This window comes from Hemicordylus capensis, chromosome 6 (assembly GCF_027244095.1).
Source record: "Hemicordylus capensis ecotype Gifberg chromosome 6, rHemCap1.1.pri, whole genome shotgun sequence".
Taxonomy (NCBI): Eukaryota; Metazoa; Chordata; class Lepidosauria; order Squamata; family Cordylidae; genus Hemicordylus; species Hemicordylus capensis.
Window position 1 is genome coordinate 149,949,120 of NC_069662.1, and position 26,986 is coordinate 149,976,105.

Sequence of the window (26,986 nt, forward strand, 5' to 3'; positions counted from 1 at the left end):
ACATCACATCACATCTTGAAGGAGGGCAATCATGCAGAGCCTTCATGAGAGGTGTCAGGATATGGAAGAAACAGAGTCATAAGTGAAAGTGGGAGGAAGGAAGAAGAAATTAGGGATATGTGACTCCTGCGTGCTCCAACTCTGCACATTTGGCATACTTATGTGAAGATCTAAACATGCAAGAGAAATATGCAAACCTGAAGTGATCCATGGTTGTGGATCACTTGTGTAACTATTTATTCAAGTATTCATTACATGTATATTATTTGCCCTGCTTATTGGGCAAAGAGGTACCTTTCAAAGTGGTGATTCTTTTTTTTTCTTTTTTTTAAGCAGGGAGAAAGCAATTGGCCCTAAGGATGTGCATGAAATGTGATTCAGAATCTGAATCTTTAAAATGGGGAGATTCCACATCCCCTTTAACAAGGAGGAGAGCAGGTCCATACCTGCTCCTCCAGGACTTGCCGCCATTTCCTTAAGCGCTATCAGCATGCGCCGGTGGCCATCTACCCCAGCTGCCCCGGTCCAATGCCAGCATGCACATGTCCTCCGTGCATGTGCATCGGCCATGTTCTTGGTCAGTATGGTTGCTGGCCATGTAAATGGCCACTGCGCTTGCATGGAGGCCATGTGCATGCCAGCATCATGCAGGGGCAGCTGGAGGAGAGCGTAGCTGGCACACACTGATAGCTGGAGAGAGCACCATGCTTCAGGAAATGGTGGCAAGTGCTGGAGGAGCAGGTATGGACCTGCTCTTCTCCTTGTTAAAAGGGATGTGGAATCCCCTAGTTTTGAAGGCAAGTGGTGCAATTTGGATTCCAGATCCATGTTTCATGCACATCCCTAATTGGCCGTATCCAACCCCAGCATAGCATCCCTCCAGTGGCTGCTGCTGGTGTCTACCTTGTGTTTATTTTTAGACTGTGAGAATGATTTTTTAGAATGGACAGGAAACCATTCTTTCCCTTATTATTCTTTGTGTATGTTAACTGTTTTGAGAACTTTTGTTATTTAATAGCGGTAGATAAATAATAGTAATAGTAATAACAACATAATATATGTCACTCGCCTGTGATAGAGATGCCATTCCTGATGCAAATATGAGCTGGTCTCTCCTTCTCTGCTTCTTCCCCATTTAGTGTTCAATAATGCGCTGACCTCGGGTCCAGGTTTCTTTTGGATCCTGACATTGCTTCAGACATAGGGCGAGTTTTAAAACAATTAGTAAAACTATTTGACTAGAAAATTCCTTCAGGCTACTGGGATGGGGCCATAGCTCAGAGGCAGATCATCTGCTTTGCATGCAGAATGTCCCAGGTTCAATCCCTGGCAGCATCTCCAGGTAGGGCTGGGAAAGATTCCTACTTGACACCTTGGAGAGCCATTGCCAGTCATTGTAGACTAGGTGTAGGCAACCTTGGCTCTCCAGCTCTTGTTAAAAAATTTCTTTTAAATTGTTATTGGTATTTTCCAACTACTACTCCCATCATCCTCAGTCACAATTAATTGGGGGATGATGGGAGCTGTAGCTCAACAAGAGCTGGAGAGCCAAGGTTACCTCTCTGGTGTAGACGATACTGAGCTAGATGGACCAATGGTCTGACTCGTTATAGAGCAGCTTCCTACATTCCTATGACTTTCAGGTTGTTGCAAGAACATCTGATTGATCAGATGTTCAATCCCCTGGTGGCGCAGTGGTAAAACTGCCGCCCTGTAACCAGAAGGTTGCAAGTTCGATCCTGACCAAGGGGCTCAAGGTTGACTCAGCCTTCCATCCTTCCGAGGTCGGTAAAATGAGTACCCAGAATGTTGGGGGGCAATATGCTAAATCATTGTAAACCTCTTAGAGAGCTTCCAGCTATAGAGCGGTATGTAAATGTAAGTGCTATTGCTATTGCTAATATCTGACCAAATCAAGTGCATGGGAGAGGGGTAGCCGAAGCTCTAATTGTTTTAATGTTGAATTTATTTGGTGGCTTTTGGAGCTAGTATAGTATGGTATAGTATAGCACAGTAGCTGAGAAACTGAGCTATGAATCTGGATGTCCCTGGTTTGCATCTCACCCCTGCCATGAGACCACTAATTCAATGCTTGAATTACAGGGAGGGATCACCCACTAGCTTTTGTGATTTTCCTCTTAACTACTGTTTTAGAGGGCTAGCACAGGCATGATTTGCTCCCTCACCTCTCCTCATAGGTCCCCATGGGGACTCCTTCCTGGATCTCTCCACCATTACATTTCTATCTTTGAATTTGTGCCTAGTTAAGGAGGGTAGTCTACTCTTCAGTTCTGTATGTATTTGTATGTACACACACACACACAGCCTGTTTGGGGGCTCCCCCGAGGAACACCCTTCCTTATTTATGTATGTATTCATACATAAGCTATTCTTAAAAATGTATTCATACAAGAGCTATTCTTGAAAGAATAAGCCAAGTATTCTCCCTATGTTGGCACAGTGGATCAGGTCAATATAGCACCTCCTCAGGAAGGAATGATAAGAAAGCAACAGGTCATCTCTGCAGCTAATGAGTATGTTAATGGATGGCTCAGGGCACAGGAAGCTAGCTTGTTTACATTTTAGCTACTCCCAGATAGTCTAAAAAGACACGAGAGATAAACTCTTATGCATTCATTTTGCCTCTCCCTACACTGGTCTTTTCAGACCTTCCCTAGCCTTTGTTCAAGAAGAAGTCCACTCCTCACTTTTGAAAGGAACAATGTTGCATCCTGTTCTTTGTACCTTTTGTCCACCTTTGCAAGGTGTGATCAGCATATTGCCCTCAGGCAAGAATCTTAATATAAGAAACAAAGACACCATCAATCCATGTATCTCTTGGGTCACTTGTGCATCTTGGGTTCTGTGTCTCTCTCGTGGCTCTACCTCAGATTCACCAGGTGGTTCTTGCTTGGATCCACCATCTTTCCCCTTCATTCTACCCTACCTTGACTCTCACTCCTGCTTTACTTTTCACTTGCAGACTAGCCCTATTCCTAACCCAGTCTGTGCAGCACTCCTGGCTGCAGGATTTTGGTTTATTTTTTTTATTTAGCCTGGCTGAAGGACCTCTGCCTGGTCCCCAGGTTCCCACTCTCACCTCCCTGCTTTCCTGCCTGCCTCAGAAGAAAGAAGCCTCTCACTAATGACCGAACTGCAAGGCTTGACAGCATTCCTTTGGGGAGGAACAAGGTAGTATATAACCCCTATTGTCAAAACTCTTCTTCCCTTTTTCCTCATTTCTCCTAAAATCCAAAACTATCACATTTCTCTCTGGTCAGCCTTGAGTGAACTCAAATTTAGAAACTCAAGCCAAATTGCCTCTTTGTGAGCTGTAACATAGTATTTTGTCACTTGTTGGTCTTGCTAGTTTTGCTAGTTTATTGTTGCTCACTAACTATTATTTTCTCTAAATAATTGTAATTCTCTAAATAATTTTAGTACCTCTAAAAGCCCTTCAATAAACCCAATTTTATTATGAACTTTAACCTCTCCATTCAGTTCTTTCTGCAACCAAAGCTCTGAACAAATTTATTCTGAAGGTGGAACTGCTCCATTCCAAGGTAGCTAATTCCCACACACAAGCCTAAAATGTAGCTTGGGGTCCCCACCAATTCCCTGGGAGCAAGTCTATGGGTAACTCCTCTGATTTTGGGGGAAGGTTTTTGATAATATAAGTAGAAATGGGGAAAAGGTCTAAAATTGGCTTGTTTCAAGACAGAACGTTTCAGAACGTTCTGGATCTGAAGCTCTCCCTAGAACCATCATTCCACCCGCATGTGGAAGGAAAAGGACATTTGATTTTATATTAATTTTTGTCTTCCCCATTGCAGAAGAACGCATTCTGTAAAAGTGAAAGTACTTTGAATGTTTCTGTTTTTGTCATTAGTAAGAATTAGGGATGTGCACAAAATGGATTTTGCATTTTGTTTTGAGCTCAAAACAAAAATCAGAAAGCTGAAATGTTTAATCAAAACAGCAGCCGACCATGTTGTTTCAACAAAACAAAACCTGAAATGTTTCGAGTGTTTCGGCCATAGGGAACAATTATGGGTAAAGAGTCCCCTTTACACATAAAGGACTGCAGTGGGGGGTGCGAAGGAAAAGTCCCCCCTTTAATTTTTAAGAACTTTCCGCTCTGTGGTGGGATGGGGGCAGGGGCGGCCACTGAGGGAAGGGCAGTGAGGGTTATGGGGGGGGGAGTGGAAGCTCCCCCTTTAATCTTTAAAATTACACTGCTGCATGGTGGGATGGGGGCAGCAGTGAGGAGGCCAGCGAGGGAAAAGCTCCCCTTTTATCTCTTAAAGCAGCTGTGCCGCGGAATGGGGGCAGTGAGAGCACCTTCCAGCTCCCCTCCTGCCTCCAGAACCAGCAGACCGGCCCGCGCTCCATTCGGGAGGCAGGAGGGGAGCTGGAAGAAGCACTTGCCATCTCCATCTCGCACCTCCATCTCGCACCTCCATCTCACAGCTGCTGTAGCTGCTGCCAACCCCATCCTGCCGCACAGCAGCTTTAGGAGGTAAAAGAGGGGCTTTCCCCTAGCGCCCCCCCCCCACTATGACCCTCACTGCCCTCCACTCAGTGGCTGCTGCCCCATCCCACCACGCAGTGGCATATTTTTAAAGATGAAAGGGTGAACTTTCCCCTCACCTCCCACCACAGCCCTTGCCATAATCCACGCAGCGGCCACTGCCGCCTCATCTCGCCACGCAGTGGCATGTTCTTAAAGATTAAAGGGGAAAACATTTTCCTTGCCCTCCACTACACCCCGTTACTTGCAAAGGGGAATCATTGCCAGAATTCCCTTTACATGGCCCTCAAGCCAGTTCGCAAGCAGGGGGCTCAGCTTGGCTCATCACCATACCGAGCCCTCCCCACCCCTGTGCAACTCAAGGGGTGAGCCTTAGAGCCAAGCTGGCTCAAGTCCGAAATGGGCTAAAGCAGGTAATTTTAAACAAAATCTTAACCTTTACCCCAAACCCTCATATCACAAGCCAACCAGAAGCCAATGCCAGAAAACCAATCAGCAAGGGGGAAACAGACTTCCAAAATGGTGCTGCCTTATGATTAAGGGATCTCCCCCCCCCCACACACACTTTATTTCTGTTCTTTTCCAGTTATACTTACAAATATAATTGCTATCCTTGATTATGGTATATGCACTGTTGTAATCACTGAAATGAAAAGGAAGGGAGGGAGGGATGTCCAAGGAGTATCTTCGGTTTCAGAACCTTTTTAAAGTTATGGCTTGAAACAAGCCAGATTTCACTTATTTTATCCATTTTTACAAAAATTTCAAAAATTCACCAGAACTCAGGGAATTGATTACTTCTTTTCAAATTCACTACCCGGGACACTGACCTCCTTCCCCTCACATGTGGCAAGCTTAAATGATGTAGGAGCAAACAGTGATTTTTGGTGATATTTTTAACATCCCCATTGACCGCTTTGGGGGGAAACCTTGGTTTAAGTCAAAATTCAGATTCAGATTACAAATCTGATTTGATGTCCAACATTGCCACAGCTCATTGAATCTAAATCCAAAATTGTCAAAAGGTTGGATTGGGTCAAATCCAAATCTAAATTTTATGAATATGCACAGTCCTAATACACACAGAGACACACACCCTGCACACACACATGTACCAAGTCAGATCATTGGTTCATGTAGCTCAGTACTGTCTACTAGACCTTTGCATGGTTAAAAAAAAATGCTGGATCTATTCCAATCCAATTCAACCTGACAGATAAATTGTCAGGAGGGTCAACATGTCCTCCCTAAAACTGTTGGAGCTGAAGTGGAATGGAGCCGCTATTTCTCTGACATTATAGCAGACCCTTCCCCCAGTTGCCCTCTTCTCATCTCCTTCCCTTCTCCTGCCTTCCTCTATCCTTTCCCAGCCTTCTCTTGTCCTCTCCCTGTTCTCCTCCCTTAACTGAAACTGTGGACAGCAGCACAATGTTCTCTTTAGGGATGTGCAAATTGATTCGGATACAAATCGATTTGTACCCGAATCTAGCTGATTCGGGTGATTTGGAGACAAAACGAATCACCCCTGTGGTCCATTGGCTAGATTCGGGTACAAATTGAATTGCGGCTGATTCGATTCAAATTGATTCGGGTTGCGGATCTGTCCTATTAAGGTTTAATAGGACAGATCGAAAACCTGAATTGATTCAAATCGAATCAGTGGCAGTTCAGATCCGAATCGAATCTGGGGTGATTTGGATGTGTTAGATTCAGATCCAAATTGAATCGGGGCTGTTTCGATTTGGATACAAATTGAAACACAGAAAATCTGAATTGCACACCCCTAGTTCTCTTATGGAGACTGCTGCTAACCACCTGGCCACTTGTCTCTTGTTGCAGCTTCCATTTAAAAAAAATACTCCCCCGCCCTTCGAAGTCTTTAGGATCCCACCCAGTAGATTGTGGGAATCATCATTCTTTTAATGGATACAGCCACTGCACTCATGCAACCTATTGCCAGATTTGTATTCTCTCACTCAATGGGGATGTCCCCACTTCAGTGGCAAAGCACATGCTCTGCATGCATAATTCCACAGGTTCCATTCCTGTCACCTCCAGTTAATAAAATGGCCATGTAGCAGGTGATGGGAGCGACCTCTGCCTGAGTCCCTGGAGAGCCATTGCTAGTTGGAGAAGGGAATCCTAAAGTGGGTGCACTCGTAGTCTGAATGAGAATATGAAGTCAGCTTCCTATGTTCCATCAATAATAAAGCAGCCATTGCAATGGAAAGAGTATTCTAGATTGCATTTCCACAAGCCACTCAGAGTGCTGTTTAAGAAGCCAAAGTGAACTAAAATTAAGTCCCATGCTTACACATAGATTAGACTGGGGCTGTGCGATCTTAAGTGCAGTGAATGAATGAAATAAAGCAATGAAAGTCAATGGAGCAACAAATCAGATGGCAGCTTAACAAATCAAGGTGACCACCCAGCAATTCTCAGGAATAAAGGGAGGATGGATGTGAATGGAACACAAATGTTCATTAAAGGTTTGCCTTTCATCATTTTATTCATGCTCACAAGAGCAAGAACTGAACTGAACCAAACCAAACAAGATTAAGCAACATCCAGACTAAGGTACTCAATCGTACTACTCAGGAATTACTCTACAGGACTAATCCATTTCACCAAGACTTCTCGGGAATAATTTCGTCTGGACACTGGCCATTAATTTCAGTCCAAAACTAAAGAGAAAGGAACGAAGGAAGGGAGGAAGGGAGGAAGGAAGGGGGGAGCATAAGAGAATAATTAAGGGTTCGGGGTTTGTGACTAGGAGATTTGACACATTTATTTTAGATGCAAATTGAGCTCTTGTTATATTGGAGGGGAACCCTTCAAAGATGATCAGATTGAACAATGTTTAACTCTTACAAGTTATGATTAGTATCAAACAATTAATTCCTGGTACTGCATTTTCCAGGGGCGTTGTGTTCTTGGCAATGGCCCAGGGACAGACATCTACTTGCCTGCACTAGCCATGCCCACTACACCCATGTCAGAGACACGCTGATGGCCATGGCCATCACTAGGAATAGGGGATGCATGGCCCCTCACCCTTGTCCATTGGGGGCTACACCACTAGCTGCTTTTTTAAAAAAAAGCTCAGTGTGCTATCATACCTTGAACACCCTTATTTCTTAACAGCGTAGCATTCTTGTAAACAAAGACCACAATCCAAAGACTTGCTTAGGCCCACAGTGGGCTTGTGCTTGCTCAGTGAAATCTATGGTTGGTGTTTCTTTGGATTGCTGTACTTCCTGCTGTATCTCAAGCTGCATTGTAAATTTCCCTCCATTTCAAATATTAGCTTGCCATGCAGCATGGCGAGGGACAAAGGCACACTCCTATTCAGTAAAAACTTGCTGAAATAAATCAAGAAACTGTGGTCTATTCTGGGTATTAATCGAAACCATGAGGTGGGTCTCACGATCCGTGAGACCCGCTTTTTGCAAAACTGCGGGGAAAGCGGGCTAAGCCCACTCTCTCCGTAGACGATCGTGCAGGGAGCTCTGGGTGGCCGGATCGGCCACCCACACGGTTGCTGGCTCCATGACGGAGCCAGCAGGGGCTGGGAGGAGCGGAGGCCGCACGCCCCCTGGGAGCCCCAGTATGCCCTGCGCAAGAACGCAGGGCATACTGGGGAGACCCCCGGAGCCGGGAGGTGGCTTTTCACCTCCCAGTCAGGGGTCTACTCATGAGTAGCTGCGCCGTGCAGCCGTGGCTACTCACGAGCAGATAGCCCTGGTTTGCAGAGCACTCGCTCCGCAAACCTGGGCTAAGGGGCGGGCTACTTGAGCGGGTTAGCAAGCAAGCCCGGTGGTTCTTACGATTGACAAAAATCGGGCTAGGCTCTTCTAGCCCGATTTTTGTTAATTGTGAGAATAGCCCCCATGTTTTGGACTGTCATTAATTAGCTACAGAAAACCTAAGGCTCACACACTCCCTCTCCCCACTCTGCGCACAAGCAGGTGTAGATTTGAAGTTTTAACTTTAGGGTTTGACTAAACCACAGTTTCCTGTGATGTCTAAACTTAGGAAACTGTTCCCCCCCACCCGTAACTGTGGTCAGTTCAAACAAACCAGGATCAAATGTTTCAAAGAACCTGCCTTGTTAACTAACCACGGTTAGAACAAACCAGTTTGGGCATAATGGAAAACTGCTTTTTTTTCAAAAGTAAAAGTTAGAGCTTTCAACCTTCCCCCTTTATGCACAAAGAAGGAGAAAAGGGGAGAGAGAGGACATGAGTTTGCCGTGGGTTAATATAAACCAGTGGTGGCCACTCTCCAGCTGTTGTCAGGCTCTCCAGCTGTTGTCAGATTACAACTCCCATCATCTCCTGCAGCAGTTTATTGGGATGTTGAGTGTTGTAGTCCATCAACAGCTGGAGAGCTTCAGGGTGACCAGCCCCAATCTAATCTAGATAGTTGTCTGAACCAGGCCAGAATGGAAATCAATCAATTAGACCATTTTATTGCGCCGCCCTCCCCCGCCAAACCCAAAAACAAAAAGGGAAAATATAATTCTTGCATCCTATCAACTGATCTGAATAGGAGAAATTTTATCACCTCTATCAACTCGTGTGTGTGTGTGTGCTCATTAATTTCCAGCACATCTTCTTTCCTCTGCCTTTGGTATTCCAACCTCACTTCAAAGAGCACTTCTGCTCCCGCCATCAGATTTGGAACGTGCACAGATTGAGCAGAAGTGTGGGAGGACGATTACAGCTGGAAATCATTCCCTGGACTCATCCTGGTATTTCAACTGGCTTCATGATTAAATTTAGATCCAAAGACACCCACAACAAAGCAATCTGTGCAGGAGGGGGGATTTTGAAGGATGAAGTTGTCCTTGCTTTCACTGTAAAGCAAGCAAAATGGATCTTCAAATAGAGATTTGTGTCAAGTCTCCCAGTTCCATCTCATGTTCCTCATGTCCTCTCCTCATGCCTTCTGACCTCCAACTCTCCCATATTACCTTAAAGTTAGCATAGATGAACAACTGACATCACAGCACTTCAACCTATGCCTGGAAAGTCTCCGAGACATGTCACAGGGATTTTTTTTTTTGGTTATAAAATATTGTACCAGGAAAAGTTTCTTGGTCAATAGGAATGACCAGAGAATGGCCTTAGAAAAGCATATTCCCAAGACGATAGCCTCAAGGAAGAAAATATATCAAGCTCATTTGTGGGGGCATATTTCCCAAGGCCTTCATCTCCTCCAAACAGGGCTAACTCAGCCACAGAGGCAAACTAGGCAACTACCTTATATGTTCATATTTCAGAGGCACCTGCACTAGCAATGAAATTGTCTTACGGAGAGACATTTCTTGCACTTTGGGAGGAGGTATACAGGGGTATCTTAGCAGCTCATTGGCTTGGTGTTATTACCATAGAATGTAGTCAAGAACTCAATTTTCCTCCACCACCTGCCTATGCCCAGAGCTGTAACAGGAGAGAGGGAAGAGGAAGCAGGCACTAAAACATGAAACATCCAAAACATCCTAGGTCAACCCTTCATCATAAGGGACACAGTCCACCTTCACCACCCCATTATATAACTCACACTGGAGGCACAGTGTAGAGGATTCTGATGGAGCCTTTGTTTTCCCTACACCACCTCGATGTACATAGGGGCATATGTACAGCAGTGGCATAGGATGTTGGGGTCACATTTCCTATATCCCATCCAGCACTTCCCCTATGCCCAATGCAAGCTATCAATGATCACAAGAGTGGCTTGCAAAGCATGGTAGGCATGCATAGACCTCTCATTCCCTCTGACATCTTGCTGCCTGCACATATGTCCATGTGCAGAGAGGGGGGAACAGGGTTCAACTGAGCCCTCTGAGAATTCCCTGTGGTGGGTGCCTGGTCTGCAGTGTCAGAAGATCACATCCTTAATATGCTATTGTTATGCTACGCAACACGGGGCAGCCATTTCACAAGGCAAGGTGAATCAGTGCCATCAGGTGGCAGAGTATTGGGGCACTAGCAGGCAGCAAGATGTCTCCCACCATCACCATCAGAGCAGCTCAATGGGACTGATCTGGCCTTTGCAAATGATGGAAGGAGCACCTCTCCTCATACTTACAAAGCTTACAAGAAGCATGATGAGAGAAGAGGAGGTTGCTGGCAACCCTTCCTCCTCCCATGCAGTTTCAAAACTTTCAAGGGTTACTTTGAAATGGGGCTGGTTCAGGGAGAAGGCAACCTTTTCTACCTCAGCTCCAGGGCTGCAATGCCTTGGGCTACCCCGGGCTCAGCATAAGACACAAGCAGGGATGGCCCACTATTTGTCTGAGTACAGCTGCACAGTAACTCGACCTGCCTCTGCCTCCCAAACAGCTTTTCACAATGTCTGCACCTTGGAAGGAGCACAACTTCCTTGCTAACAATTTCCTGGTTTAGGTTTAACAGAATCCTTCTCAAAAATAGGATCTAGGTTCCCACCTTTTCTGCTCCCGCCCCTCTCAGTCCGGCTTTGAGATGCCAACTTTATCACAGGGGGATTAAATATGAATAGGACAAACTCTATGGGCCTTTTCCCAGATGCCTTGGCAGCAGTTCTTAGAAATGTCATGGTCACTGTGACACATGGTTCTACAGCAAAGCAAGAGAGAGCAGCCTTCCAGATTTATTTATTTATTTATTTAGATGAAGGCCAGTTGTCGCTTACACACCTTCCCCGCCCTTATCACAAGCGGCTACTTGTGCTGCTGCTGAACAAAGTGCCAAAGTTCTAACATGTACATGCATTTCCTTTCTCTCTCAGAGGATGAACTTTGTCAGTCTTTGCTGACAACTGTCCTTAGGGTCTTTTTGCCCAGTCACATGACTGTGAGCACAGGGATCTCGCAGAGGCAACGCACCTGCTCATGTGAGCACAACCAACCGCTTGGTGGTAGTGGCAATAAGAGAGGAGATGGGAACATCTCAAATGATGAAAGGGCAGGAGGATGGCAAATTTAAGATGGCCCGTGACAGCTGTAGAGGTATTTTGGTCACAGGAACCAGGAAGCTGTCTTATAGTGAGTCAAATCACTGGTCCTTGTACTGCATTTACCTGAATCCAAGATGAAGTTTTTCCCCATGTTTTGATATTAGAAATCATATCTATCTATCTATCTATCTATCTATCTATCTATCTATCTATCTATCTATCTATCTATCTATCTGATCTGATTTCTATACTGCCCTTCCAAAAATGGCTCAGGGCAGTTTACATATATTCAGAGCCCTGTTCCTTTTGAGTAAGTGCAGGTATAACCTGTATTTAACCTCTACTTTTTCAAGGGGTCATCTTGAATTCAAAGTTGTATAAAATTTGGGTAAATACTGACACTCCATATTGTTTACACTGACTGGCAGTGGCTCTCCAAGCTTTGAGGCAGGAGTCCGGGAATGAACCTGGGTCCTTCTACATGCAAAGCAGAGGCTTTGCCATCTGCTTAGAGATACCAAACTACACCAAACTGATCGGCAATGCATCAGGCCTAGTTCAGTTTGAACTCAGACTGGCTGCATGTTTTTTGAGGCTGGTTCATTTCGAGTTTGAGCTGGTCAAATCAGGCCAGTTCAAATCCAACCTGGTTTAATTCGAACCAGTTCTGCACACCCCTACTGACTACATTTCCCAACATTGTAGGTGTCGCAACATGCACCATGACAGCTGAAACTTCCTTAGCACTGTCTAACACTAACAGTCTATCTAGACACTGCATGACCTCCACAGCCTTCACACCAGGCAGGCAAGTCACCATGCTATACACACAGGTCACAAATCCATCCATGCCCCTAAGTATAGAATCACCCATACTAGGAGGTCCACAGCCCCCAGAGGAGTATCCTCTGTGCAAGAGGATATGGGCATATCACCAGAGGAAGGGGTCCCTTCTAAGAGAGCATCCCCTTCTTCCTTATACTGATGTCCTCCTTCCCTGAGATCATCATTCTCCATGACAGCAGAGCAGCTGTCAGCCTGGAGTGGGATGCCTCGATCACATCCTTGAGGTTCTCATCCACATACCTCTCTGCCTCTCAAGGTCAGCCATCTTGGCTTCAGGAGAACAAGCTGGTTCCCTAAGGAGCTCTTTCTGCAGAGTGCACACCCACGACTTCTGCCCTCCTTGATCCAGCCACTACTCCTCAGGCACATAGGGAGGAACATAGGGAGCTGCTATATACTGAGTCAGACCATTGGTCCATCTAGCTCAGTATTGTCTACACAGACTGACAGCAGCTTCTCCAAGGTTGCAGGTAGGAGTCTCTCTCAGCCCTATCTTGGAGAAGCCAGGGAGGGAACTTGAAACCTTTTTGCTCTTCTCAGAGCGGCTCCATCCCCTGAGGGGAATATCTTACTGTGGTCACACATCAAGTCTCCCATTCGTATGCAACCAGGACAGACCCTGCTTAGCTAGGGGGACAAGTCATGGGGGACACATGAAGTCTTGCAATGCGTGACAGAACTCTTGTGAGATTTAAATGGTTTGCCAAGTTCTGTCTAAGGCCAAGGATGAGTTTGAAGGCTGGTGACGGGACTCGGTCAAGCCAGGCTGCTGACAAGCACCACAGGATGGGGACGGGGAGAGTGAGCCAGAGAGAGAGGGAGGGAGGGGGAGGGAGAGCGTAGTGCTGTGAACTGTCCTGCCCTCTCACACTCAGGCCACCTTGAGCTTGAGACAGAACTCCCTGGGGGCCAGAACAGAATGGTCCTCATCTTGCTCTACTTTTATGCAGCTGCTCACAAACAACTAAGGGCCTAGGCTAGAGATGCACATCTCTCTCTGTTGAAAGACCAGGGGTGTAGCTATAATTGAGCAGATGAGTTCAAAGAACCCAAGGACCCCAGCTCCTGAGGGGCTTCCAGCTCCCGCCTCTCTATTTTCTTCCCCTCACTCTGTGGGGGCACCAGGGAGAGAGGCACACACAAGCCCCCTCTCCCCTGGCTATGCTCCTGTGAAAGACAACCAATAGGGCTTCAATGAGCATCAGCGCAGATTCAAATTCACATCTGCATCCACATTGGGTGTGTAAATGAAAGCCTGCTTCGATGTACAGATTGTCCTTGCTGGAGTGTCTCTGATTTTAAAAGAACATGTGGTCACTTGACTTTTCCCCTTAGTGTCTGTTGAATTAGAGATGGCTCAGACAAAGTCATACTCCTCATAATTAAAGCATCTAGAGAGAAAGCAGGCAAATGCCACCATCTGAAGTGCAGGAGCTCATAAGCAATGGATAGTGACTAAAGGTGAAGGGCGAATGACTAACTTAATCTCCAATAAGCTTCTCTAAAAGCAGTGCCTGTGGATTTTGACCTGTGTTTCTTCACGTCATAGCATACATATATTACAACAAAAGCTCTCCTCTTTGATAGCACCTTGGTGGGTTAGGTTGTCTCCAAAAACATCTGTCTTGGCTGGTTTAGAGGCCACAGATGATAAAGTCCAAGTGTTTTGAGACAGAAAGGACACAGCTAAAACATTTTTAATGGTGGCGGGTTAAACATTTTAGTCTGTTGACTATATCAGGGGATCTCAGCAATGTACAGAAATCTAAGAGTTATTAGTCTACGTCGCAAATGTGTTTGTCATTTGGAGTTGAAGGGAGGGAGGATAGAGACATGATTTTCCACATTGAGTTTTGATACTCCTACAGGCAATAAGTTGGAGATAAATTACACTAGTAATTGCTCTTCTGATTGGCTAAAGGGGAAAGGTTATTTGAAGCTACCTTTCAAAGGGAAGAGTAATTTGGCTGACTCAGAATGATTCTATCTTGCTGTCTAATGACTCTTCATCAAAGATTCACCCAGCCTGCAAAAATACTGTGGCAATTTCTCCATGGAAATGAGTGTCCATAGGGTTATTTCCAAAGTACTCTGTCAAGTACTTTCCACCATTCCACAAAATTTACTGGGCTCGTTCTCATGTCCATATGGGGGTGGGCTGCAAGGAAGGCACACTCTTACCTCATGCCTCCAAAATGACCAGAACCTCCTTGGGGCTCTGCAGCTCATGCGACCACATGGACACCACAGTGGCATTCTCCATTGCTGAAATGAGGAGCTGGGGTCCCCAGATATCCCACAATGCATTTCAGGAACAGTGGAGAGGCAGCCCTCGGTACTGCAGCAGCTCTCCTCTCCCTGGCCCTGCTTTCCACAGAACTCTTTGGTAAAACAGCCTGGGGACAGTTTAAAGCATGCCAGTGCCACATACAATGTAAAGAAAAAGATAGGACAGCTCTCTTTGTGTCCTACCTAACTTTTAACCCGGGTAGTGGATCTGGGCTACCCAGGTTCTGAACTGCTGGGTCAGGAGGATTCCCAGTGCCCCAGATGACCACAGATTCCTGGGTTAACCTCTCTTAGCCAGGAATCTGTGGTCGTGAAAACAACCTGATTGGCTGATATCCAGATGGGTGCAGCATGGTTTCAGACTACTCCTGCACTATTATGTGAGTGGGGGAAAGGAGTGATTCCACTGATCTCCCCTTCCCTCTGAAGCCCACTGAGCATCTTGAAAACACATCATGAAGCCCACTGCGAATCATGTCCCTGAGGGTCACATTTTAGTGACACACAGGGGACTTCATAGGGAAGGCAGAATTGGCAAAAATTGCCCCTACCCTAACTCATATGACAGCACAGCAGTAGTCTGGAACTCAGCATGCTGCACCCACACAGTGCTAGTCCGGATGTCAAACACTGTAATATGAAAATCCAAATTAGGGCTTAGGCACATGGGCACTCCGTTGTTCCCATCACATTTTGTTTCTTGGTTGTGGCTGAGCCCTGATCATGGCAATTGATTTCTTTGCCAAGTCTCATTTCACCTTGTGGAACAAATTGGAACTGCCAAGAGCAAGATGGTTGTGTGTACAGCTCATAAGAAATGTCCTGCTGGACAAGGTCCAAGCCCCATTCAGTTGAGCATCCTGCCTCATTATGCAGTGACCTCACACAATATCATGTTGGAAGATGGTAAATGGTGGTGGTGTGGGGTGGGTGGGTGGGTGGGTGGGGGTGCCCAACACCTTCCAAATGCTTGCCATCGATTCAAATAGCAGGTGTATACAAATGTTTTCTAATTATTCTTGATGTGTCCAAATTTATGTGTGCTCCCCTCAAGATTCCTTCGATATTTTACCCAAGGAGGAAACACCCCATTTGCTTTGAGCAAGAGCACAGTTTCCCTGCTCTCCTGCTAACTGAGCAAAGAGGCACCTTTGAAAGTGGTGATTCTCTTATATTTAGTAGGGGGAGAACAACTGGCCCTATCCAACCCCAGCATAGCATCCCTCCAGTGGCTGTTGTTGGTGTCTACCTTATATTTCTTTTTAGATTGTGAGCCTTTTGGGACAGGGTATCATTTTATTTATTATTTATTCTTCTATGCAAACCACTTTGCAAACTTCTGTTGAAAAGCTGTAGATAAGTAGTAGTCGTCGTTTCAAAAATCCCCATGCACAGATTTCCTACACTAGTGCAACTGTGCTCATTGTGCCTGTGCACTGTCAGCTGGGCTGACAGCCATTGTTGCCATTACAAGCACTTTTTTTAAAAAAAAAATTCTTCTCCAAAAGGCTCTTCTGCAGCCAGCACACTTGATATAAAATGACAGGTAACACAAACATGCCAACTTGGTAAGTGAGCTGATTTCCTTGGTCAATTTCAGAGTCTGTTGTGGGAGCTTAAATATTTAAGGATGGGGGAATGGACAACAATCATTAATAAAAAGCACTTTGAACTTTCAGTGTTCTAGTCCCTTTCATCCGAGAATATCAAAGCACCTTCTACGCATGAATTAATTAATGATTCACAACAATCCTTTGAGCTTTCAAGTTATGTCTTGCAGATGAGTAAAACTAAAGGAGGCAGACTGGTTGCATATGGCTTGATTCAGCTCAGTTTGTGACACAGCACTGGGAAGGGAATGAATGATATCCGGAGAAAGCTATCCATGCCTATCGGAGAATTATCACATTATCCACTTAATGAGAGAACACATGTCTGCAGGCCCCCTCTGCCTGTATTGGCCTTCAGAAAAAGGAAGCATATATTGGGATCAGGCCAGGCCTATGAGAGTGATCCAAATCTCTGTTACGAGGATGTGTTTTCCAGTTCCTGTACTGAGGTCACTGGAGCTAGAGTCTGGGGCTTGAGCTCTGTTTGGGACCAGGAAGGTAAAAGCTGGGCACTGACACACAGAAGGTACTCTGTTGAACAGATGAGGGAAGAAAGCAAGGCACACGGCATTTATAGTAGGGGTGTGCACGGAACCGGCTGGCCCGGTTTAGTTTGAGTCCATACCGGACTCGAACCAGACCAACCAAGTCCGGTCTGGCCTCCATCGAACCCCGCCCCCCATGTCCGGTCCAGGTTCGGACAGTTTGCGGATTTTTTGTTTTTTAAAATTAAATTAATATAAAAGTACCTTTAGCCCCTTTGGGGGGCTTCCGGTATGCCATGGGGGCGGGGTCTGTGAGGGCCCCTACCCCCCGCCAACCTCTGAAATCACCACCGTGGCCCGGGAATCTGAGCATTTTTTGCCTGTTCGGACCTCTGTAGTAAGCGGTGGTAGCCATTTTGGCTGCCGCCACACATGTGTAAATGGCCTCTGTGAGGCCTGGCATGGCCCACAGCCTTGTAGAGGTCATTTGTGCATGCGCAGTGGCCATTTTGTTTGGAAGGGGTGGAGCTGGGGGCCCTTCAGGAGCTGGGGGCCCCAGGTTCTTTGAACCCATCTGCTCAAGTATACCTACCCTGGTTTGAATCATCCCAAACCCTTTGCAGCTTCACAGACACCACACACTCCATTACCTTGCTTGGAAAGGGAAGAGTCGGAAGAGGCCGATAGTTATCCCGGTTGGCAGAATCAAGGGACAGCTTTTTAAATAGTGGTCTTCCCACCACCTGCTTGAGGCTAGATGGCATCTTACCCTCCCTTAATGAAGCACTGTGCAGTATATATTTTGAAAGCAGTGACCAAACGGATATTGTAAAAGACATAGTGAAGGCATGAGACCATTCTGGTGTCTGAGGGTGGAAATGACGCACAGGTGGGAATTATTCAAGGTCTCTCTCCTTTGGCATTGTCCCTGCCAGGCTGGCAATAACCGAGCACCCATAACAGCCTTAGGGCTGATATTTTCCTTTCCCCAGAAATGGTGGCCAGGCAGTAGGGGTGTGCACAAACCAGTTCACAGTTGAACTGATCCACAACAAACTGGGCCTATTTTGAGTAGTTCGATTGTGAACCGTTTTGACCCGGTTCACGCTGTCTCACTGGTTTGACCAGCCAAGCCGGTCAGTCCAACCAAATCGGTTCATGGAGCAGCGGTTCAGTCTGAATTTGGATGGAACAGCTGCACACGGCCCATGCCTACCATTCATGAAGTGGCAGCTGGTGCGGGTGTCTCTGGGGGGCACCAGTGGGGAGGCACCTTTAAGTGTAAATTAGTAGGTGCTTAACTCCCATAGTGCCACACCGGAAAGTTCTTTCCAGCTGCCGTGGAGGATGGGCTCTGCAACGTAGCTGGCAGAGGCCATTTGCGTGGCCACACATGTGCGGAGGTCACCTGAGTGGTGGAGTCGATCTTCCACCACAGCGAGGCCAGCTGAGTGGTGGAGTTAATCCTCCACCGCAGTGGGTGCTGGGCAGCATGCTGATGCTGGAAATAGCTTTCAGGTGCGGCAGTACAGGAGGTAAGCACCTACTAATTTACACTTAAAGGTGCCTCCCACCAGCCCCACCCTTTGTAGCGCCCATACCAGCTGCCACTGAGGTAAGGTGAGGTACCTTTCACGAGGTAAAGTGTCGCCTCAGGCAACAGACTGTTGGGCTGCCATCAGGGCACCAAAGTGCCCCAAAGTGTTCCACTGTCACTGGGGTAGCTCTTTGGGGCCAGTCGGACTCTTGCAAGATTTGCAAGGGATGCAGGGAGAAAAGGGAAGCTGTCTTCCTTTCTTCTCCAAAGCCTGCAAGAAGCACGAAGAGAGACAAGACTGCCATCTGTTTATCCTGCCCCTTGCCCCCCCCCCCGCTTCAACATGTGCAATGGTCAGTTTTGGAAGGGAGCTGGCCTCCACCAGGGATGCGGGATGAGGAAGCATTTGGCACTTTGCCTCAGGCTTCATAATACCTTGGGGCCCCCTGCTTCCAGGACCCTGCTTACAATGAATGGGCTGGGTCATGGTCACCCCCAGGCTGTAGTTGCTCCTAGTAGCTCTCCTGGTGGTGAAAGTACACCTCCCAAACTAGACTGGTATCCTGCCTAGTATCCTGGCCCAAATTTGTTGCTGGCATTCTGGGGGGGGGGAGACACACGTTGGGATCACTTTCTGTGAGCTCACTAACAATTTGGGCTTCATGCTACACATTCCAGACCCGGCATTGAAAGTGAAGAGAGTTTTAAGACATGTAGATGTAAGAACATATGAAGCTGCCTTATATTGAGTCAGACCAATGGTCCACTTAGCTCAGTACTGTCTACACTGACTGGCAGCAGCTTCTCCAAGGATTCAGGCAGGAGTCTTTCCCAGCCTGACCTGGAGATGTCAGGGATTGAACCTGGGCCCTTCTGCATGCAAAGCAGATGCTCGACCACTGAGCGATGGCCCCATCCCCATATGGGATGTTCCTTGCAATTATGTGAGAAGTATGAGCCATGCATTCCTTTGGTTCCCCCTCCACCTTCTACTAGATTAAAACTTGCATGAACAGCTCACTCTACAGAATATAACAGAGCGACAGAGCTGGGATTCTTCATAACAACTCCAGTGCCAGCAACGTCAATAATTCATCTCAAGGTTGCATTACCAGAGTAATCTCTGCTTGAAGGCTTAGAGTTATGTGATAGGCAGAAGCTTTCGGTTGCCAGAATTTTGTTCTGAATCGCTGACATATGAAGGCAACTTCACATAGGACTCAATGCTCCCATCTCCAAGTAAACAGGAATATTCCAGTAGATGGCATTAATCCACAGGCATCTATCTCTAGATAAAAGCCTTTTCGAGACCATCATGAACTCACATGTTGATCTTCTGCCAGTTGGCTTCCTTGCATGGAATTTTCACCATCGCAAAGTGTCCATTTCTTCACCTGAAAATGATACAAGACAAGCTTCCAGCAATCTAAGAGCCTTTTAACTGCACATCAGCCCAGCACGATGGTTTTTGAGTGTTCTTTTGGCAGTTGCTGTGTCAGATCATGTCAGTGATCATTGCAGATTATTTAGGGATACCCGATGCAAATCATCAGAGATACTCTAATTGGCTGGAAGTTCCTAATGCAATGGCAGTAATGTATTTTTTGCCCTTCCTGTCAACTGGAAATACATAGCAAAGTAACAGGGGAGGAAATCATATATTAACATTATGTCTCTTGCATTTCCTAGCAAGTGTATCCATTTCAGCTCATTCTCAAAGAGCCTATCACTACCCTAGTATATTTTAAAGAACAACAGAAATAACAGTCTTCCTTCCTGTGGATGTTTTGAGTGTAAATCAACAGTCATATAATACTACTCTCTATGAATTTTCTAGGGTCAATTATTTCAGCTTGGGAATTGGAGTTCATGAAAAATGATTCAAGCAAATGACCTGTCATTTTAAGATTGTGAGTTTTAGCCTAACTTCTTCACACACTTAGGGTTAGATTAGAGGAGATATTAAACACATTGACACAATCAAAAACTGTGTTCTACCTGGGTTTGGGAGCTGAGTGCACTCCCAATTTTCGGTTAGCAAGGTAGGAGGAAAACCTGGGTAGAAGTGATTGTGTGGAAGCAAGGTAGGAGGAAAAGCTACCCAGGTTTTTCTCCTACCTTGCTCCCACACAATCACTTCTACCCAGGTTTTCATCTTACTTTGCTTCTACACAACCAAAAATTGCGAGCACAAACAGCTCCCAAACCCTGCAGTAGAACACAGTGTTTGATTGTGTGAATGACCTCATTGGCTGTCATCCAGACTAAATTACTAACAAGTAGTCCCACTGGCTGACATCATGCACTACATTATGGAACTGTAACGCTGTGCCTTGGGGCTTCTGCAGACTTCCAAGGCAGCCCCGATGATGTTCTGAAGCAGCAACTGCAGAAGCAGTGTTCCTTCAGGTTTCCCCATTGACTCAAGTGGGAAACCCTCTGGAACTGCTGCTTCCACAACTGCTGCTTCTAAACAACATAGGGGCTGTCTCTGAAGTCTGCAGCAGCCCCGTGGGGCACACTATGGCTCTGTAATGCTGCACATCATGTCAGCTACTGAAATTAATGGGGCGAGTTAGTCATGACTAACTTGTCCCATTAATTTCAATGGGACTCCTAGTGAGTAATTAGTTTGGCTGTTAGCCAACATCAGCTGTACCTTTTTTTTTTAAAGCAGGAATCTGGGTTGGATTTTGGAATCAGGATGACAGGACCAATGCAGAGGGAATAATTCTTGGACTAGAAAGGCTGATCTACCAGAACTGTTCTTATGTTCTTTCCTCTCATGTTATGGCCCTAATAAAAATTGTGCCCTCCTCAAGTTGCTGTTTGCCCCGGGAGATAAGTTTCTATGGGCATCATCAATAACAGGTTCCCTCTTGGGGAAAAGAGCATAATTGAGGGTGGATGAGGGGGGAGATTTTCACTGGGAAACTGCATAGGAGAAAAGGTTCCCACTCCATTCACACTGTGGTCCCAACCTGTACTGGGCTTTGAACATCTACTTTCTTTCTTTTTTCGTTTTTTTAAATGGGAATAAGATGGCATATTTTAATGCCTTGTCTAGTTTAACCCTACAGCAGTATAAATAGAAGGCTAGCCTGATGAGTTCTCTCAGCAGTCTGAGAAAGTGCAGTGGATCTGGGGACTTTTAAAATAGGAAATCAGTGACATGGAATTGGCTGTGTGATCACTTGATTCTCAGGACCCGCAAGATGCAAGCTGAATATGTCTACCGCTTCCTTGTCCGCTTATGTGGCACAGAGAGTAGGGATGAAGTATCTGATCCACAGAGCTCCCGCTTCAAGCTAAATGGACACTGGCAGCCAAAGGCTGACATCTGGACTAATGAAGCACTTGCATAAATAATAAGGTGTGTGCACAAAATACATTTTGCATTCTGTTCTGAGAATGCATTCTCATTTGCATACATTTTGCATTCAATTTACAGAATGTAAATTCTGCTGATCATTCCATCAGAACAACCGGGCTAGCCAGTTGATCCGCTGGAATTAACCCATTCCTTTGGAATGTTCTGACCCCATTCCGAGTGCCATTTTGTAATCCAAAATGGCACTCGGAATGGGGTTGGAACATTCCACCTCAGAATGGGTCATGCTGTTCCGAGCTCGAAACAGGACCCCCCTTTTCTGTTTCAAGCACAGGACACTAGAACATTCTCCCTAATAAATAACAAGTTGTGTTAGTAGAAAAAGACAGCATCGTCGCACTAGAACTCAGGAATCTTAAGAATGGTGCTATTGTGTTATAGTGCTCTTGCACCAGAAATTCGCTTACAAAGAGATGAGGCTTGCAGTAGTGCAATACTGGTCTGGAATGCAAGCTTCAGACCTAGCACAAGGCGCTAATGCTGTAATAGCTTTGTGTTTGCTTAGTGTCTGACTGGAAGTGCTTAGTTAGTTAGGATGTCAGCCAGAGTTGACTGTCTTCAAAAACATAGAGAATTTGCTTTGGAAAAGACTTACAGACATTGTCTGCTTAAGGTTTGCTGAGGAGGTTTGAATTGTCGGTGAACACTGCTTGTCTTTTACTGCATAGTTTACCATTTATTTTAAGCTGCTTTGGGAGCCCATTGGCCTTTCAGTCTTGCTAGACATTATTAAATACATTAAATGCCTGCCCTCTAAAGGACCAGATTCTCCACATTCTGTTTCATTCTTATTCCCTAGTTTTGTTCTGCCTTACATTCCTACTCCTTTTGAAGTCTGGTTCAAATAGGAGAATCTCGAAAACTGATTCTGGAATCTGAGCATGCATAGTTTGCCTCAGCTTTCAGTCCTTTCAGTTCATTGGGTTTTTAAAAAAAACTTCTGTGTATTGATGTACATATGTGCACTGATAGAACACAGCAAAATAGCAACATTGATGTAATTTTATTTATTTATTTATTTAACATATTTGTATACCGCCCAACACACAAGTCTCGGGGTGGTTTACAACAAAACAATAAAAACAACAAATAAAAAGGTTTAAACAATACAACAATTTACAATTTAAAAGGTCAAAATTATTAAAAATAAAACAGTAAAAACAGTATCTAATTAAAAGCTTGGGTGAACAAATGCGTCTTGACTGCCTCTTTTGCTTGATTGCATCAAGAATCTTTTTGAATCGTGTTTTATGGATGCTCACATGTGCTCTTAATTGTAATCTTAATTCTTTACTGTCCTTCAAGAGAGCCCTTAAAACCCATCTGTTTGGCCTGGCCTTTCAGAGTTTTTAATTAGTTTTAATTGTTTTAATGTTAACCTAGGTTTCAGGGTTTTAATTGTTTTGATAGTTTAATTGTTTTTTAAGATGTTTTAAAATTGGTGTTTATATTTGTATTTCTGTTTCAATTGTTTTTAATGATTTCTGTTTTTTAATTGTAAACCGCCCTGAGCCAGCTTGGAAGGGTGGTATAAAAACTGAATAAACAAATAAACAAATAATAAAGCACCACACACAAGGGGCGGCTTCGCACGATCCACCCCAAGTAAGGCAGTTTGGGATATGTCAGGCAAATGTCTGGAACTGGCAGCCCATGTGGGCATGACATCTGAAACCAGTTTGGTAACCACACTAGATTCCTGGGATTCCCCTGAGATTCTCCCTAGATATTCAATTCAACTTCGAATGTAAAGGAGCAAGTGGGTGGAGGATCTTGGGTGACTCTCAGGAATATCAAGTGCAGGAACCAAGCATGATGCCCAGTGCTTCCATGAGCTGCAACCTCAGGCGATTCAGGTTGGCTCTCATGGAAGGCAACACACTTATGATGACTCCCCCTTGAGACAAATGGGGCCATAAGCATGAACTGGCTGGAGGGGATGAGTGACAGCATGGGGGTGGGACTTCCTCCCCATTTCTGCAGTTGTAAACATGGGCAGGGATGGTGCTCATAATGTGTGAATAGGGCTAATATCCCTTTGTCATAAGTTCCATACATTGATTCAGATGTCGAGCTGTCACTTGATTAAAGAAATCCCAGCAGATTAAGTGTAGGAATATTAATCAATTGACTGATGAACCTGCTGCATACATACACATATGAATACGGGCAATAATTCTGAGGGACAAATAAAAACTTATTTGCGTTTAAGTGGTGCTCCTCACATGTCACATAAGGTACTATCCTGCAGGAGCTATCTCCTTCCCTGTGTGAGAGAAGCAGGGGAATGTCTATGCAGGTTTTATAAGTAAAAAATAATACATTAAAATTGTACTACCTAGTTAATTGGGGCTGATCATAAGGCTTTTTACCCATTAATTTAACTAATTAGTCAGCTAACCACTGCAGTCCTGTTCGGATGAATCTCAATTTTTGCATGCAGAAATTAAGGGAATATTTGTTTTCCTTCTCCATCTCAACCACACACAATCCTTTTTTCAAAAGTGCTCCTCTTCTGTTTCACAATGAGAACTCATATTTTCCTCAGTCCTTTCCCCTCCACAATTTATTCATGTTGGTTTAGTATGATTGCTATGTTCCCTTCCAAATGCGCAGGGTAGACAGATCTCAGTAATGCAGCAAAAGCCTTTTTTCCTTCAAAATTGCCCTTTAAAATGCACTTGGGCTTAAGGCAGAGGAACAGAAAAGAGCACTTTTTCAAAAATAATTGCTGCCAAATTGGCAATCTCCTTTTAATTTCCAATGGAAAGATGTCCACATTGCAGAACAATCCACATAAATAGCATTAATTGGCACGCTGCTAGAAGCACTCCGAAGAGCATTAACGTAACGGTTCATCACTTTAGGACCATAATGTGGTAACAGAAGGACCCCCTGCAGTGCTTACAGTCAGTCTGTGGTAGGAGAGACCCGTGTCTGCTCCAAGAAGCAAGTGCTGCTCACTGTTTAAAGAAAATGTAGCAGTTAAAAGCCCAACGTATGTGCGCGACGCATCTCCCTACATGATGCAGAACTATATACTGTCATTATAAGAATGTACAGTGGTTCTGTTACTATATACTAATCTATGAATATTGTCTCACCATCTTATATCTATTTCCAAAAGAGCTGGAAACATTATTTATTTATTTTATTGATTTAACACATTCATATACTGCCCAAAACGCAAGTCTCTGGGTGGTTTATAACATGGATTATGGATGGATAATTCAGTGCCTGCAGATGAGTGGGAGCTACCGGCAGACTCAGGTGACTCACAGACATATCAGTGCTCAAAAAAAAGTCACCTGAAATCTTGAAAAATCTAAGGGGCGAAACAAACAAACAAAAAAACCAACCCACAAACTGCACCCATATTAGTCAATGGGATGGGATGTTCATGAGCTCAGAGTGCAGACTCCCCTTTTATGTCAATAAGATTACAGCAGTGTATATCACATGATCAAGGATAACAATTTTAAATGTGTAAAACTGAAAAAGAAAAATATAGGGGGTGGGGAGAAAAAGGATCCCTTAAGTATAACTTTAACATAATAAAATACAACCTACCAAGAAAAAAGAAAAAATGGGGGGGAGGACCCACCTTCTAAGGATATCTCTCCCTCTCCCCGCAACATAAACAATTCATTAAAATTTTATCAAATTGCTGAAAATTCCTCTTCACCTTTCTGTTTGAAAAAAGACCAGTTCAACTGCTGACAAGGAACACATATCAGTTACCCAAAGTTGCAATTCAAGAGTAAATTTGTCCTTCCAGTTCTGTATTACAATGCTTTTGGAGACCCTCCAAGCACGAAGAATCCACAGTTCTTGGTGTAATGCTAGATTCCATATGCTGGGGATATACCCCAACAAAACATGAGAGATGGTCTTGTGGTAGCAAGTATGACTTGTCCCCTTAGCTAAGCAGGTCCACCCTGGTTGCATTTGAATGGGAGACTACATGTGAGCACTGTAAGATATTCCCCCTCAGGGGATGGAGCCACTCTGGGAAGAGCGGAAGGTTTCAAGTTCCCTCCCTGGCTTCTCCAAGATAGAACTGAGAGAGATTCTTGTCTGCAACCTAGGAGAAGCTGCTGCCAGTCTGTGAAGACAACACTGAGCTAGATAGACCAATGGTCTGACTCAGTATATGGCAGCTTCCTGTGTTCCTATATGAATGTCCTTGACAGGCAATAATTGCTTCAGAGTCATGTTAACAGTCTTACGGATTTCACACCAAAATGTTACAATAACCGGACAGGATCAAACCATATGAATAAGTGTACCTTCATTCAAATTACTAGGGATGTGCGAAATGTTTCGGGTGCAGAAAGATCTGTACCTGAAACAGCGAATGCAGGTGATTCGGATCCGAACCGAATCACCCCCGAAGAGCCCCAAATAATTTCGGATCCGAAATGAATCACCCCTGTTTCGGATCCGAAATATTCGGATGTTTCGGACCTCCATTTTGTGGCCTTCTTTCCCCCCCTCCATTTTGAGCAATGACGTCTATTTGAATTTCCCGCCTTTTTGCCTCCAATTGACTTCAATGCAAAAAGGTCTGATGTGGTGGATCCCAGGGGCAAAATAGTGGGTTGGGGTGGTAGTGCCTAATAGGTGGAGGCTACCACCCTAATTGCAGAGGGATTGGGCAAAGGGCTGATTTTTGGTGAATTTTTGAAGTTTTAGTGTCTTTGGGGCAGATTGGGGGCATAACGTGGTATCTGGGCCAAAAGAGTGGGGTGGGGTGGTAGTACCTAATGGGTGGAGGCTACCACCCCAATTGCAGAGTGATTGGGCAGAGGGCTGATTTTTGGTGAATTTCTGAAGTTTACACATCTTTAAGGTTTCCCCCCATTAGGTATAATGAAGGGTGTATCGCTTCACATTAGGGGGAAAGGGGTGGACTAGAGTGGTGTGGGGTTGGTGGTAGTGCCGGGTAGGGGCAAGGAAGCTACCTGAATTTTTTCAAAGGATTTGGGCAGAGGGCTGATTTTTGGTGAATTGTTGAAGTTTAAGCGTCTTTAAGGTTTTTCCTCATAAGGTAATTTATGGAGCTTTCAGCAGCCCCATAAGTGCACTTGTGGGGTGCTGGGGTGGCCCAGAGCGAGTGGTGGTGTAGTGCACATAGGGTGCCAACCACCCCCATGGGTTTCTAACCCATGGGGTACAGGGTTCTGTTGTTTCTGAGGTATTCTGAGTGTGGATTCTATGATAGCAAATTAGAGTGGATTCATGGTGTCTCATTGAAAATCTCATTTGCTATCATAGAATCTACACTCAGAATACCTCAGAAACAACAGAACCCTGTATGCCAAAAAGCCATAATAATAAATGTTTTAGGTGAAT

At 45.1% G+C, this 26,986-nt stretch overlaps 1 long non-coding RNA gene across 1 annotated transcript in view; it reads right to left on the bottom strand.

The window, feature by feature from the left end:
- Nucleotides 1-1,071: 1,071 nt before the first annotated feature.
- The window catches only part of LOC128331722 (uncharacterized), a 104,144-nt gene continuing 78,229 nt past the window's right edge, over nucleotides 1,072-26,986 (bottom strand). Inside the window, exons 2-3 of the long non-coding RNA XR_008310411.1 lie at nucleotides 19,566-19,634; nucleotides 1,072-1,192 (exon numbers count right to left, since the gene is read on the bottom strand). This is a non-coding gene — a long non-coding RNA (uncharacterized LOC128331722). The remainder of the gene's footprint in view (nucleotides 1,193-19,565; nucleotides 19,635-26,986) is intronic.